This window comes from Armigeres subalbatus, chromosome 1, assembly GCF_024139115.2.
Source record: "Armigeres subalbatus isolate Guangzhou_Male chromosome 1, GZ_Asu_2, whole genome shotgun sequence".
Taxonomy (NCBI): domain Eukaryota; kingdom Metazoa; phylum Arthropoda; class Insecta; order Diptera; family Culicidae; genus Armigeres; species Armigeres subalbatus.
The window spans coordinates 182886603-182902147 of NC_085139.1; the positions used below are offsets into that span (position 1 = coordinate 182886603).

The window sequence follows — 15545 nt, forward strand, 5'->3', positions numbered from 1 at the left end:
ATGCCATCGGCGAAGCCTATATAATCGTTTTAAGACTGATTTCGACCACGATTTCGGATGAAACACACAGAACGCGAGTAAGCAACATTTCTTACCAACATAGCATATGCGGTTACAAACAGTTCAATACGCCAGCCATAGGGATAACGACGCTAACCATGTAGACAGGTAGGAAAGGAATGCACTACGAAATCAAATTTTACTAATTTGGAAACGTAAACAAGGGTAAATCATAAGCACGCACTTATGGTGAGGTAGGTTCTGAATTAGAAGGTTGGGAATTTCAAGAACATCTTTCAAATTCTAGCTATTGAAACAACATACTGATTGAATCAAACGTGAAAGTCTCTCATTTTAGCTCCAAATTTACATTCATTAATTCAATATATAGCAAACACTAATTTTTATCATTCATCCAGAACAGCAAAACATTTTTTGATTGTTTTATTTCCACAGTTAAAAATCTATGATCTCTGCCGTCGAGTAAAATTTCCTTGATGACTGATTGCCGAAAAAGCAGCTATTATTTAGTGCATGGAAATCGTTCATTGTGCTGCAAAATACAGCTTTGTGGCCATCAATTTCTAAATATCAATCCAAATTGAATACTTTTGTGTCGATTTTGTTATTATCGCTTAACCTAATCCGAAATAATAGTATTAATAGTAGTATGACGTCCCCTGTGAACCGTGGTATCCAAAAAATGGATACATTCGCCTTCCCTATCCTAGCCAGCTAAACTTATTTATTACACGGTCAAAAGAAAATTATATAAAATATATTATATTTTTTCGTACCTTTGCTCACTAAACAATAGTTTCAAAAATAATAATGTTTGTAAAAAAAATAATAGTCTACTATCGAGGAAATATAATGAATCTGTGCTTTCTCCTATTTTTTAACACGCAGTAAATGTTATGCAAAATGTAATGGCATGATTGGTTTCACCGATATAGGCTAAAACTGTACTATTTCCACCTACATACATACAAGACGCAATCACGGTGCTACGCCACGATGGCGGCACCTTCCGCATAAATAACTAAATGAGAAACGATTCTGTTAGACAGAATGTGTGGAAAAATGTAGGACTCAATTAGTGGTTGGTTTTATTGCACCGAATGCATAGGAGAATTCTGTTTGGTATAAATTTTCGACTTAAGATTATCGATATCTTGCACCAAAAAGACGATTCTCTGTAAATGTAATTGTAAAACGGTTGGTTCAAATTAAACAATCGATGACTGATATGAGTGGTACTGTTCACAAATTGCCTTACGCTACGTCAATTTTAACTTTAAACCATAAAATAATTGACCTGAATGTTATAAGAAATAGCGGGTTTTGAGCAAACAATTTTTCAGCATATGTTACATATAATAGTGGTGGTTTTTTAAATATAAGCATATTACAACATAATATATCATTCCCTATACTTCAAATGGATGACACACTTCGATTTTGTGACAAATAACAGGGTGGTCGTCTTGTCCCATGTGGCCATCTTGTCTCACATTTAAGAAAGCATTTGGTGTTGGCTATAATGGCGCCTAATGTGAGGCGCCAACGCTAAATATAAATTTAAATTGATTACAAATATCTCCAAACAGCAAATATATTTTTAATTAAAACTTGAAATTGAATCTTCAGTATAGAAGGCTTGATTAACCCTGGGCTTGCTTTGTAATTAGGCTCAGCAAATACAAAAAAAGTAAAATAAATTTTGCTTTCGGCATTAAAAATATCACTGCTGCGAAACATGGTTAGATCAGTTTCTCAGCCTAAGGGCCAATTTCTTCACCTCCGCTTAATTCTTAAGCGGTGCTTAGGAGTTAATTGCCTATATTCCGGGTATTAGCCATCCGGAGTGGAAATTAATTACTATGTCTTAAACTCGATTTGTGCAATTGCAAGGTTGAAATAACGAAGGCTGAAAGTCTCGCAAGGCTGTAAAGCATCAGAAAAAATGTTTAGAAAAGCTGAAATTGGTGAAATGCAATGAATCCCAATCGTACAATGGAGTACACGATAAGTGGTTGAATAAGGAAAATAATATAAAATTAAGAATAAAGAATAAGGAATTGAAAATAAACAATAAAGAACAAATAGGAGGAGGAAGGAAAAATGGGGAAGTAAGAAAGAAGGGCAAAGATCATAAGCACAAAAAAGAAAGAAGAAAGAAAAAGAAAGAGGAAAGAAGGAAAAAGAAAACAGCAAGAAGGAAGAAAATAGGCGGAAGCAAGCAGATGGAAGAAGGAAGAAAGAAAGAAGATACAAGAAGGAAAAAACGATGAATATGGAGGTAAAAGGAAGGAAGAAGGTAAAAGGAAGGAAGAAAAAGAAATATGGTAGAATAAAAAAGGAAGATGGAAGAAGTAACAAGGAAGAATGAACAAGGTAGTTGGAAAAAGGAAGAAAAAATGGAAGAACGAAAAAGGAACAAGGAAGAAGAAAGAGGGAAGAATAAAAAGGGAATTTATATGATAAATAATATTTAAACCATACATTCTAATTTTAATATTGTACATAACAAATGTTTTCATATTAAAATAAAAGAAATACATCTGAATATAATTATAATAATTATAAAATAACCTAAATATAAGGCCGTTATAAATATTTAATTAACTTTTTGTCCTACTGGTCACCGAAAGGTCAAGGGGGGGGGGGATAATAAAAAATAAATATTAAAATGAAAAAAATAAAAAAAAACTCCTCGGATTTGTTAAAGAATGTTTTGAAAATTATCCGAATTTTATTTTGTTGCCCCCTCAAAATATTATTTTTTGGCAAAAAAATCCGAGGGGGGGAGACAAAATAGATTTTAAATATTTGTATCGGTCTAAGTTAAAAAAAAAGAAACATTAGTCTTGTTAACTAAAAATATTTTTTTAAACTTCCAGAAAAAAGTGGGTTGGTAGTTGGAAAACGGAAAAACGAAGAAGGAAAATAGAAAAACGAAGAAGGAACAAGAAAAAAGGAAAAAGTAAAAGGAAGAAAGAAAAAGCAAAAGGAAGAAGAAACAGAAAACAGAGGGACGAAGGAACAAGAAATAAAAAGAAAGGCAGAAGGAAAAATAAAACAGGACGAAAGAAGGAAGAAGAAATAAGAATGAAGGAACAAGGAACGAGAAAGAAAAAAATAGAAAGAGGGAATAAGAAAGAAGGAAGATGGGAGAAGGTACAAAGAAGAAAAAAGAAGGAACAACTAAGGTCGAAGGAAGAAAGGTGGAAGAAGATACAACGGGCTACTACGGGCTCCAGAAGACACTGCGGTCAAAAAAGATTCGCCACCGCACCAAATGTGTCATGTACAAGACGCTAATAAAACCGGTTGTCCTCTACGGACATAAAACATGGACAATGCTCGAGGAGGACTTGCAACTACTCGGAGTATTCGAGAGACGGGTGCTTAGGACCATCTTTGGCGGTGTGCAAGAAGACGGTGTGTGGCGGCGAAGAATGAACCATGAGCTCGCCCAGCTCTACGGCGAACCCAGTATCCAGTATCCAGCCGGAAGGGTACGATGGGCAGGGCATGTTGCAAGAATGCCAGACAGCAACCCTGCAAAGATGGTGTTCTCTTCCGATCTGGCAGGTACGAGACGACGTGGAGCGCAGCGAGCGAGATGGGCAGACCAGGTGCAGAACGACTTGGCGAGCGTGGGGCGTATTCGAGGATGGAGAGATGCGGCCTCGAACCGTGTATTGTGGCGTCAAATTGTTGATTCAGTGTTATCGGTTTAGATGTGAACTAAATAAATAAATAAAAATGAATCTACTATAGCGGCAGTGGCAGAGCAGAACGAGGAGTTGGCTTCATGGTGATTGGGAAGCAGATGAAGCGTGTTATCCGGTGGAAGCCGATAAGCGACCGCATTTGCGTGAAGTTGAGAATAAAGGGCAAATTCTTCAACTATAGCCTGATCAGCATCTATGCTCCAACGAACGATAAGCCTGATGACGTGAAGGATGAGTTCTATGAGAGCTTTGATAAGGCCTACGGAGAGTGCCCAACACACGATGCAAAAATTGTCATCGGGGATGCAAATGCGCAGATCGGAAGAGAAAGTTGCTTTCTCCTTGTCATTGGTACGGAAAGCCTTCATTCCGCTACCAACGATAATGGTCTGCGACTTGTAACCATTGCTGCTGCTAGAGGGATGGCAATAAGCAGTATCTACTTCGCACGAAAGAATATCCGCAAACACACCTGGCAACATTCGAGTGGAGACACTTGCTCACAAATAGACCACGTGCTGGTCGACGGACGATATTTCTCGGATGTTATAGATGTAAGGTCCTTCCGAGGTCCGAACATCGACTCAAACATCTTGTAGTTGCAAAAATTCGGGCGCGACTTTCCAGCGTCACGAATTCACGAAACAACAGAACGAGGCCCAACGATATCCAACGCTTGTCAGCAGAGATGCATCTGAACACGAGAACACGTGTTCGTGTTCAAAACGTTCTGAACACTGCACACTGTTCAACTGACCTAACTTAGCAACATGTATCCTAGGAAAACAAATTCAAGCGACGGCATGCTACACATTTTTCGGCTAGTAATGGAACACGTGTGCATCTAACGGATAGAAATCAAGCATGCTTGTATGTTTTTGCATAGTTTCAAATCTAAGGAATCTTAGTTACCATGATCGTTTTGCTTGCGTACCAACCCAGTGCACACTGAACTGTGTTTAGAGTTCAAAACTAAGAACACCAAGGTACGCTCGTGGCTCATGTTCTGTTCAGGATGCATCTCTGCTTGTCAGTTGAAGGTGTTGCTGAACAGTACCACCTGAAGCTGGACTAGTGGATTGGAGATGCCACCGGATCTCGCGACGTCAACAGATTGTGGGAAAATATCCACGAGGTGATACAACAGCGCAGGAAGTGTTAGACACTGCACAGCGACGCCAACGAAATAGTTGGTATGATGAGGAGAGCCAGTGAGTGACAGACGAGAAAAATGTTGCTAGGAGTCGAATGCTAGTGGCTCGTACCCGTTCCAACAGAGAGCGGTACAGTGTAGCAAGGGTAGAAGAGAAACGAGTCCACCGCAGAAAAAAAGATGGATAGAAACAATATGCGGAGGTTTTACACAACTGTCAATGGCGCGCGGCATAAGACTGCGCCAGTGCCTGCCATGTGCAATGACCGAGAGGGGAATTTGCTGACAGACAAAACTATGGTGGCAGCCAGGTGGACGGAGATTTGTGAAAATGAAGGTGTATTAAGGAGCAGGATGGACATAGTCGGCGACGGTCAAGCTGTGGAACCACCAACGCTGGACGAGGTTAAGAAGGTTCTAAACGAGCTGAAAAACAGTAAAGCTGCTGGGAAGGACGAGATCCCGGTCGAGTTTCTCAAACACGGAAGTGAGCAGCTGCATCAATCAATCCACCACATTATCCAGAAAATATGGGAGGATGAAGAACTGCCTGCCGGCTGGTTGGATGGCCTCATATGCCCAATTTATAAGAAAGGGCACAGACTAGAGTGTGCCAATTACAGAGGGATCACCCTTCTGAACTCGGCGTACAAAATCCTGTCGCGTATCCTGTTTAACAGATTGAGACCGCTTGAGGAGTCCTTCGTCGGCGAATACCAGACAGGTTTTCGTGAGGACCGATCAACACGGATCAGATGTTTAGCTTGTGAATGATCTTTGATAAATTCCGGGAGTACAACTTGCAGACTCACCATCTGTTCATTGATTTCAAAGCTGCGTACGATTAAGTGAAGAGAAATGAGCTGTGGCAGATAATATCCGAACATGGTTTTCCGGCGAAACTGATTAGACTGATACGTGCAACGCAGGATGGCTCGAAATCAACACTGAAAATAATCTACACGCTCATGCCACTGTTTCCACACTTGAATTCTCACTACTTGAGAAGCATACCAAAATAACGTGTAAATCCAGTGGTAAGTGTCAAAAATTGGAACGACCGATATAATGGAATTTCACCACAAATGGAAATGGAAAACACGTTAAAACTCTATGGATTGCTTTTGCAGAAATTGTTGGATTTTGCCTTCAAGTTTTTTATTAGTTTTAAAATGGAAATAATTACCTAATTATAGCTGTCTAATAATAAAACACGATAATATTGCTCGTTTGAATACACATGTGCGTTTATTAATATAATATAATATACATGAAACAAACTTTACTTTGACAAACGCTCATCAGAAAGTGAAGCAATATTTTGTATTCTCGTGCAGATCTTTCATGTCTCCATGTTAATCCTCCAAATCTAATAAGTCACTAACAAAATACTGCGGACAAGATTCCATATGGGGCTTTTGGTAGGGGAACCCATCATTCCTGATTTCGAAATTCAAGTTAACCTGGAAAAATGAGCTTAATTTCAACAAATTTTGTATAAAATTTAGACTTTAACTTACCTTTATGTTTATTTGAAAAATATATAATCATGACCAAGTTAATAATAAATTAATTTTTGATTTCAAGACATTCGCGATTTCTTTTAACGCCTCACGTTCAACCGATATCTTCTTTTGCCGTCATTTCCTTCACCTATATCGTTTCCATATAGAACAATGTTCAAAACACGTAATAATGAACAGTATTTTCTAGTGGTGTGAATTTATATTTATTGTTTGTGACTTTAACGTGGATGTATAGTGAAAATACGAATTGATGAAACACGTTCGATTCACATGAAAAACAATATATTGTTAGCGTGTAGGATATTTTCAGTGAAGTATTCGGATTGCAGACGAAGTGTCAACCTCGTTTGTGACCTTAGACGGATTGAAGCAGGGTGATGCAATTTCGAATTTATTGTTCAACATTGCACTGGAAGGCGCTATTAGGAGATCTGGCGTGCAGAGGAACGGCAATATCATCACACGGTCGCATATGCTCCGAGGCTTTGCCGACGACATCGACCTTATTGGAATCGATCGCAGAGCAGTAGTGGAGGCTTTTGTCCCACTGAAGAAGGAGACGGCGAGGATAGGCTTAACCATTAACTCTACCAAGACAAAGTACATGGTGGCAGGTAGAGATAGAGGAAGACCTAGTGGTGTTGGTGCAGAGGTAGTGCTTGATGGGGATGTGTTTGAAGTTTACCTAGGAACGCTTGTGATATGTGACAATGACGTTTCCCGTGAAGTGAAAAGACGTATTGGTGCTGCGAATAGGGCCTTTTACGGATTACGTAACCAGCTTAGGTCTCGCAACATGCTGACGGAAACGAAATTTGCTCTATACAAAACTCTGATTCTACCAGTGGCCCTTTATGGACATGAAGCATGGACATTACAAGAGGCGGACCGGAGAGCTTTCGGGGTTTTCGAGCGAAAAGTGCTGCGTACAATACTCGGAGGGAAACTAGAAAATGGCGTTTGGCGCAGACGCATGAATCATGAGCTGTATAAAGTGTACAAAGAAGAAAATATTGTGAATTATATAAAATACGACGAATGTCGGAAGAAAGAATAGTGAAAACAATATTCAACAGAGAACCAGGGGCCGGCGACTTTGTGGAAGGCCACGAACACGCGGTGGAATCGGACATGGGGATCCTGAACGTTCGGGGAAACTGGAGGAACATCGCCCAAGACCGACGATTATGGAGCTCTACAATACGCCAGGCACAGGTGTATCGACGCTGTAGCCAACCAGGTATCCAGGTAGGTAGGTACGGCCAAAAAAAGTATTCTGAATCAAAATTGCAAGAAAGCAAGGAATCACAAGAAGAGTTCGGTTTATTTCCGTTTGTCCGTCCCTATTTACGTCAAATGTGAATTCTTCCATTAAAAACCGTTTGTCGCGATTTTTCAGCCTGTCGGGTTTCAGCCTTTTGTTATTTCAGTCATATGTAAGATTTTTACTTTTTCAGCCTTTCTTGTTCACTGTTCAGCCTTATGTGGAAGTCCCGCCACGAACAATAGAATGTGTTCTTGGCATATTTTCTTGGGCATCAATTTGTTTTAAATGTGGTACAAACTGTATATGGCACGAATAATTTTGATTCTACACACTCGAACTGACATCAATTCGATACGTTCTAAGTAGTTTGAGTCAAACGTGAATACCATTTCGGCAAGTAAATTTGAGGCTTGGAGCACTCTCTGGTAAAAGGATGCAAAGACAAAAAGAACAGACTATAAGGTCTGCAGATTGTCGAATCAACTGGACAACATGGGGCTCTGTCCACGATATCAAAAATAGTCTCTTTATTACTGCGCAGTTCATATCAGAGCAGAGGGATATGTAGGAGTTGCTAGAATCTATCACCCATGAGCAATCAATCCATTTTGGTAAATTCAAAAATGTATTTTCGCGACAATATTTAAAAGAACTGCGATTTTTGCAACTGACCGAGCAAATCCGCAACAGACCCGCTAAATCCACGGTTGTCGTTATAGCTTTGTATATTGTAGGGTGTCATGGCGTCAAATATCGATTTTCGAATTCTATTCATTGATCTCGATTGATAGACACCCATATTGCATGATTTCAATGCTGAGAGCTCCAAGAAAGAGCCATCATTCCAAGTTTTGGTCTGCCACCATATTGCCTCGAGATATACAAATGATCTTTGAAACCATCATTCCTACAATAAATACTCTAAATGTTTTCCCTTGAATTAGACTTAGAATATTTTCTTGAAAACTGCGTAAAATCCGAAATCTGCGTAAAAACAAATTTTTAAAAAATCGATAAAACATATTTTTTTCTAATTTTACGCGTTTTCTGAACTTTTTGAAAAACCGCGTAGAAATAGCTTCTTGAAAAATGGCGCTAAAAAATCGTGTGAATCTCGAAATTCGCGTAAAAACGGTCGCTCAAAATTTCGACTCGCATGAAAATTCGCGTAAAAAGAGACCCCTGTATACATCCGATATGTAAAATACTTCTTGATAAATTGCTTCAAATTGCCGTGCTGTAAGACGCGCGGCTACAAAGCAAGACCATGCTGAGGGTGGCTGGGTTCGATTCCCGGTGCCGGTCTAGACAATTTTCGGATTGGAAATAGTCTCGACTTCCCTGGGCATAACATTGCTAGCCTCATGATATACGAATGCAAAAATGGTAACTTGGCTTAGAAACCTCGCAGTTAATAACTGTGGAAGTGTTGAATGAACACTAAGCTGCGATGCGGCTCTGTCCCAGTGTGGGGATGTAATGTCAATAAGAAGAAGAAGAAGAAGAAGAAGAAGAAGAAGAAATTGCTTCAAAAAGGAATTGTGGGGGACATCGATGCTGATGATGCATTTTAACTTGTTTAACACAGCTGTGAGAAAAAATCTTAGTCCACAATGCAAATTGAACGAGAACGATTTTTGTTTTGGATACATTCTCTCCTTAGCCTAGCGGTAAGATGCGCGGCTATGAAACAAGACCATGCGGAGGGTGGCTGGGTTCGATTCCCGGTTCCGGTCTAGGCAATTTTCGGTTAGAAAATTGTCTCGACTTCCCTGTAGCGAGTAGGGTTAGAACTAGATTAATGAGTAAACTATTCATAGAGTGCATAATTGAGTTATGGTAATTCGATGATTCATTCTAGAGCGAGTAAACCAGAGACCGATTCGAAGTCTAAGAAAAGGACGAGAAGTTCGAAAAATGTTCATCGGGTCACACAAATTTTGAAATTGAAAATCGAAAGGGAGAGAGAGAATGCTAGTGCTACAGCTATTGTTTAGCGGTAGAAAGAAAAAGAGACGGTTAGAGAAGGGGGAATGCGATTCTCCAAGCCGTAAAGAAAGGTCGAAGTCGTCATTCTGTTCACTAAATTCCAAACGAACGCACGCGTTTTCGACATCGTTGGAAAAAATGGTAGGGAAGCGGCCGAAGCACGACATTGGCGCAGCCGATGCTCCCCCTTGGTAAGTAAAATTCAAGGAAGGCTTATTCCTTTGTAACTATAACTGTTACAGAAGGAACAGTGTTACTGTGCATTGAAAGCTATATGACATGAGAAATATGACGAAAGGAATGAAAAAAAATTTATGGAAAAATTAAGATGGCAAACAACGTGATAACTTTAGCGAAGGAATGGCAAAAAAAGGAGGCGGCAAAAAAAATAGAGATGGACAAAAAAAAAAAGGCAAGTGAAAAGAATCCCTTTCAAAAAAAGGAAAAGAGTGGAAAACGAGTTGGAAGATAATTGTGAAAAAAAGCATTCGAAACAAAAGCAAGCAAAAAAAAAAATGGTGGTTGGAATCAGCAAAAAAAAGAAGATTGAAAATAAGAAGCAAAAAAAAAATGTTGGAATTGGCAAAACAAGGGTGTAGAAAGCAAAAAAAAAAAAAAAATTAATTAAAAAAAAAAGATTGGCAAAAAAAAAGTGGAATGAAAAGTCAAAATATTGATTAGATTTGAATCTAACTCCTATATCAAATGGTCTCTTTTTACTTAAACAGAAAATCAAAGAAGTCTGCGAAATTGGATACTGTCATAAAAGAGCTTTCAGAATCGAAAGCCCTTAACGTCCAGCTGATGGAAGATTTGGAAAAGGCCAGAGAAACGATTGCAGCTTTACAAACTAGCCTGACGGCTCCACGAAGTGTTTCGAGCGACGTAAATAGCGAAGAGTTTATAGCAGACATGAGGCCGTCGAGCACACATCGCGCTGGTCGACAGGGAGAAAACACAAACGCGGAGATAACACGCTTTATGTCATCAGTGAACCAGATTTCGGTTTCATCAATTTCGGTTCCAGAGTGCAAACCTTCGTCAGGGCTTGACGAAATTGGAAGACACGACTTTGAATCGTGGAGAGATATACTGACGGAATCTTTCAAGCTAGCGGGGGTGGCTGATGAGGCAACGCAGTATATCATCTTTAAAGTAAAAGCCGGAAAAAAAACTATTGGATATCTTCAAGAACACACGAAACGTTGAGAATGCCCCCGATGAAGTCAATTTTCCGTTTTCAAATGCAATGTATCGCTTGAAAACTTATTTTTCTTCCGCTTCGGATGTGATGCTTCAGAGACGGAAGCTAGCGCTCATCACTCAGAAGCAGGATGAGTCGGACGTTTCTTTCCTTATGCGTATAGGAGCCGTCGCTCGCATGTGCGAATTCGGAGACGACAAAGAGTTCGAGGAGATAGTAAGAGCGGTGGCCGAGCACGCTTCAAATCGTGATGTGCGCACTATGGCTTTGAAACTGTTGAGCCGAAAAGGCACATTTACGGATCTAGTCGACAAAGTTCGAGAATTGGAAACGATCCGTTTGAACGAAGAATTTTTCCATCTGAAGCACGGTAAAACCGAGCCGGCTACAATAGCGCGGGTAGCAGCAGCACCAGCGACTCAGTTCACCGGTCGCGGTGGACTTCAGCGACGGAACGAGACAGTTGGTAGGGGAAGGTACCATGGTCAACAGTCGGGGTATCGAGGAGCTCTTGTTAATCGCGGTAGAAATGCTTCCGCATGGCGTGGAGAAACTGAAACTCCGGAAAGATGCTTCCGTTGTCACAGCCTATTCCACAAGTCGTTCAACTGCAGCGCGATCAATATGTACTGTTTGAAATGCGGTGGAAAAGGGCACCTACAGAGAGCTTGTCGTTCGATGGTTCGTGAGGACGACAAGAATCGTCAAGCAGAAAGATCATCCGAGGTTAGACAGTCGGAGGTAGCGGCAATCGTCAAGACGGGAGAGGACACCCCTGAGAAAAGCAGTGAACATAGCGTAAGTGATGTTGCCTAAATATTATAGCATCGTTTATATCTAAACAGGAAAAGGGAAATTTCTAATTCTAAATTTTCTAAGATGAATATGAATTTTGTTTAATAAAGCATAAAAAAATATCCCTTTTCATTGAAGACGTTGCACGCTTATTAGTAAAATACGAAAACCACAGTATTCAAAAATAGTTCATGTCTCCACAGGCTTCGGAGTTCTTTAAAAACGTATCGTATGATATCGCCCTGCTATCGACAGGTAGAGATAGCGGAATCGTCGTTGCTACAGTTGCCGGTATGCCATGTAAGTTTCTAATAGACTCCGGCGCGCAAGTCAATACCCTTTCTGAAGATTACTTCAAGCAGTTATGCGGAATAGGAAGCTACAGAGATGGTTTGCATAATATACAGCAGGGATCAGATAGAACTCTTAGGGCTTATGCGGCATCAGGCGAAATAGCTGTGTTGTGTCTTTTGAGGCGTTCTTGTTCATTACAGACGATCGTCCAGTGTTTTTGGAAAAATTTTACATCGTCAGGGAGGCCCAATCTTTACTCGGCCGAACTACCGCTACTCGATACAGTGTACTCTTGTTGGGTCTACAGGTCCCGATAAGGCCACAGGGTTTATTTGATCATCACGGGCGTCAAGAGAATCAAATAGCAACGGTAAATCTAGGCGATGTGTTCCCTAAATTTAACATTCCTCCGGTTGAAATCAAGTATGACACAACAAAGCCGCCCTGCCGTAACATTTTTTTCAACATACCATTGGCAGTTAAACCTCTGGTTGAACAAAGACTACAACAGCTAGTTTCGTCGAATATCATAGAACGCGTTGAGGATAACATGGACGTGTCATTCTGCTCATCAATGTTAGTTATTCCAAAGGCAAAAGAGGACTTCCGACTAGTGATTGATCTGCGCGGTCCAAATCAACACATTTTGCGTACACCGTTTGCCATGCCTACCCTTGAAAAAATTCTGGCGGAATTGAATGGAGCAAGGTGGTTTTCCACCATTGATTTGAGTAACGCCTATTTTCATATTGAACTTCATGAGAACAGTCGGCACTTAACCAACTTTCTTACGGAGTTTGGTATGTTCCGCTGTGTCCGGTTGCCATTCGGCTTATGCAACGCCCCAGATATCTTCCAAGAAGTATTGCAACGAAAGATACTGGGCGGTTGCGAGGGGGTGAGGAATTATCAAGACGATATATTAGTTTACGGAGCCACGAAGGAGATACATGATCAAAACCTGGCGGTGGTACTCGATCGCTTACGGGAACATAACGTTCGAATCAATCACTCGAAATGTAATTTCAGCAGCCAAGAAGTTGAATTCCTGGGATTCGTTTTGACGCCAGACGGTTGGCAGATTGAAGAAGAGAAGCTGAATGCTATAAAGAATTTCCGGAGACCACAAAATTGCTCGGAGGTTAAGAGTTTTCTCGGGTTGATTACCTACGTTGATCGGTTCATGCTGCATAGAGCGACAGCAACCCAATGCCTCCGAACTTTGTCTAGTTCAGACAAGTTTTATTGGACCGAGGCAGAAGAAGCGGAGTTTGTGAACCTGCAACAAACCATGCTGGAAAGAATCAAAACCTTGGGATACTTCAGTAATACGGATCATACGGAGTTGTTTGTGGACGCGTCAGCAGTTGGTTTAGGAGCTATGCTTGCTCAATTCTCCATGGCAGGCATACCGAGGATAATAGCATGTGCTTCAACAGCCCTTACGTCCACGGAACAGAAATATCCACAGACCCATAGAGAGGCCTTAGCGGTTCTGTGGGGTATAGAACGTTTTTCGTTTTACCTGACGGGAAGGACCTTTATCGTGAGAACAGATGCTGCAGCTAATGAGTTCATTTTCAACGACAATCATCGGATCGGTAAAAGAGCAGTTTCGAGGGCGGAAGCTTGGGCGCTTAGGTTACAGCCGTTTGATTTTACCGTTGAACGAGTTTCTAGTAAGGATAATGTTGCGGATGCGTTATCTCGGTTAATCTGTTGTTCTCAGACAGCCAAGCCCTTTGAAGAAGAAAACGATCATCATTTGTTATATGCGCTAGATGGAGGCATGGACATTACCTTGGCGGAAATAGAGGTTCAGTCAGAAATTGATGAAGACATTCAACAGCTTTGTACTGCGGTGCAACTCGATGTTTGGCCACGCAACCTACGACCATTCGAGCCACAAAAGAAAGAACTTCATAATCTAGGATCCCTGGTGTTCAAAGCAGATAAAATCGTACTACCCTCATCACTTCGGCCAAAGGCACTGAATGCAGCGCATGGCGGCCACGTAGGAGAAGTGGCTATGAAAAGAGTTATGCGAGAATTCTTTTGGTGGCCAGGAATGGCCAAGGATGCTGAACGTTTCGTTAAGTCTTGTGAGACATGTACGATGCTTGGAAGGAAAAATCCTCCAGTCCCACTGTCATCGAGGGAGCTTCCAGACGGACCCTGGGAAATCCTGCAAATAGATTTCCTCTCGGTGCCAGGATTTGGGTCCGGAGAATTTCTCGTCGTAGTGGACACCTATTCTCGGCATCTGTCGGTTACCGAAATGCATCGTTTGAATGCGGATAGCACCAATGCTGCGTTATGCGACATCTTCAAGCTTTGGGGGTGTCCAAGGATCCTTCAAAGCGATAACGGCCCTCCCTTCCAAAGTGCACAGTTTTGCAACTTTTGGGAGGACAAAGGTGTTAGGGTGCGGAAATCAGTGCCCTTCTGTCCTCAATCCAATGGCGCCGTGGAGCGTCAGAACCAGGGTATAATAAAAGCCCTGGCGGCCTCCAAGATTGACAACGAAAATTGGCGTTTTGCACTTGATCGGTACGTCCACCATCACAACACATTAGTACTACACTCCAGGCTTAAAGTGACCCCGTTTGAGCTATTGGTGGGTTGGAAGTACAGGGGAACGTTTCCCAGTCTGTGGAATGAGAAAAAGAAAAGCTTAGACAGAACTAACACCCGAGAAGAGGATAGTGAGAATAAACTTATTAGTAAGCAATATGCAGATGCGGTGAGAGGAGCAAAATTATCTGACATGCGTGTGGGGGATGTTGTCTTGATGACCCAGCAAAAGAAATCAAAATCCGACCCCACATTTTCCTCTGAACGATACACGGTTGTCGCGATACAAGGTTGTAAAGTCGTTGTTATGAGTGCTAACGGAGTTCAATACGCTCGAAACGTGAACGATCTTAAAAAAGCACCAATGACGGATGAAGCAGAAAATATAACTCCAACTCAACACAGCATAAGTGATCATCAGAACCAGATGGAAGCAGACTCGTCTTTTGATATGATTTATCCACCAAGAATAACCGGAGCAGCACTACACCCGAATAGTCATGAGCCAAATACACGAAACCTTCGCTCAAGAGCCATTCTAAAAAAACCAATCCGATACGATGAGAAATTTGTTTATCAGGTGCGTCAGGATTAGTAGCAAAAGGCCGAACATAAGGCCTTTTTATATGGAGTCTAGTATCTAGTATCTAGTATCTAGGAGTTAATAAACTTACAGGTTGTAAACAGAACAAAATATCGATTAATTTAATAACTTTCACTCCGGAAAAAAAAACCTTTTGGGTTACTGTCGAGAAAAGGGAATGGGAGATAGAAAACAAAAACCAAAACAAACCGAAGTGACGTTTGCATTGATCCCCCTGTGAAAAATAAATGCGTTTGTACACGGAAATAAATGTGTTAAAAAAAAAAATAACATGTAAAATGTGAAATTATACTATGTACAGACGCTCTGATTAAGATCTTGCATCATTGTTTACTATTCGGATGAATTTTTGTATGATTTTAATAGCATGTAAGTTTATATACGGACAATCCAAAAAAT

General features: G+C 40.8%; 1 protein-coding gene across 3 annotated transcripts in view; it reads right to left on the reverse strand.

Annotated features, from left to right (window-relative positions):
* Positions 1-327: 327 nt before the first annotated feature.
* LOC134205587 (mitochondrial protein C2orf69 homolog) overlaps positions 328-15545 on the reverse strand; it is a 154003-nt gene continuing 138785 nt past the window's right edge. For 2 of the 3 annotated variants that reach the window (XM_062680953.1, XM_062680954.1), the window contains exon 6: positions 328-1196. The gene's annotated coding sequence lies outside the window, so the exon portion shown is untranslated. The remainder of the gene's footprint in view (positions 1197-15545) is intronic. The other variant, XM_062680955.1, reaches the window with a different exon arrangement.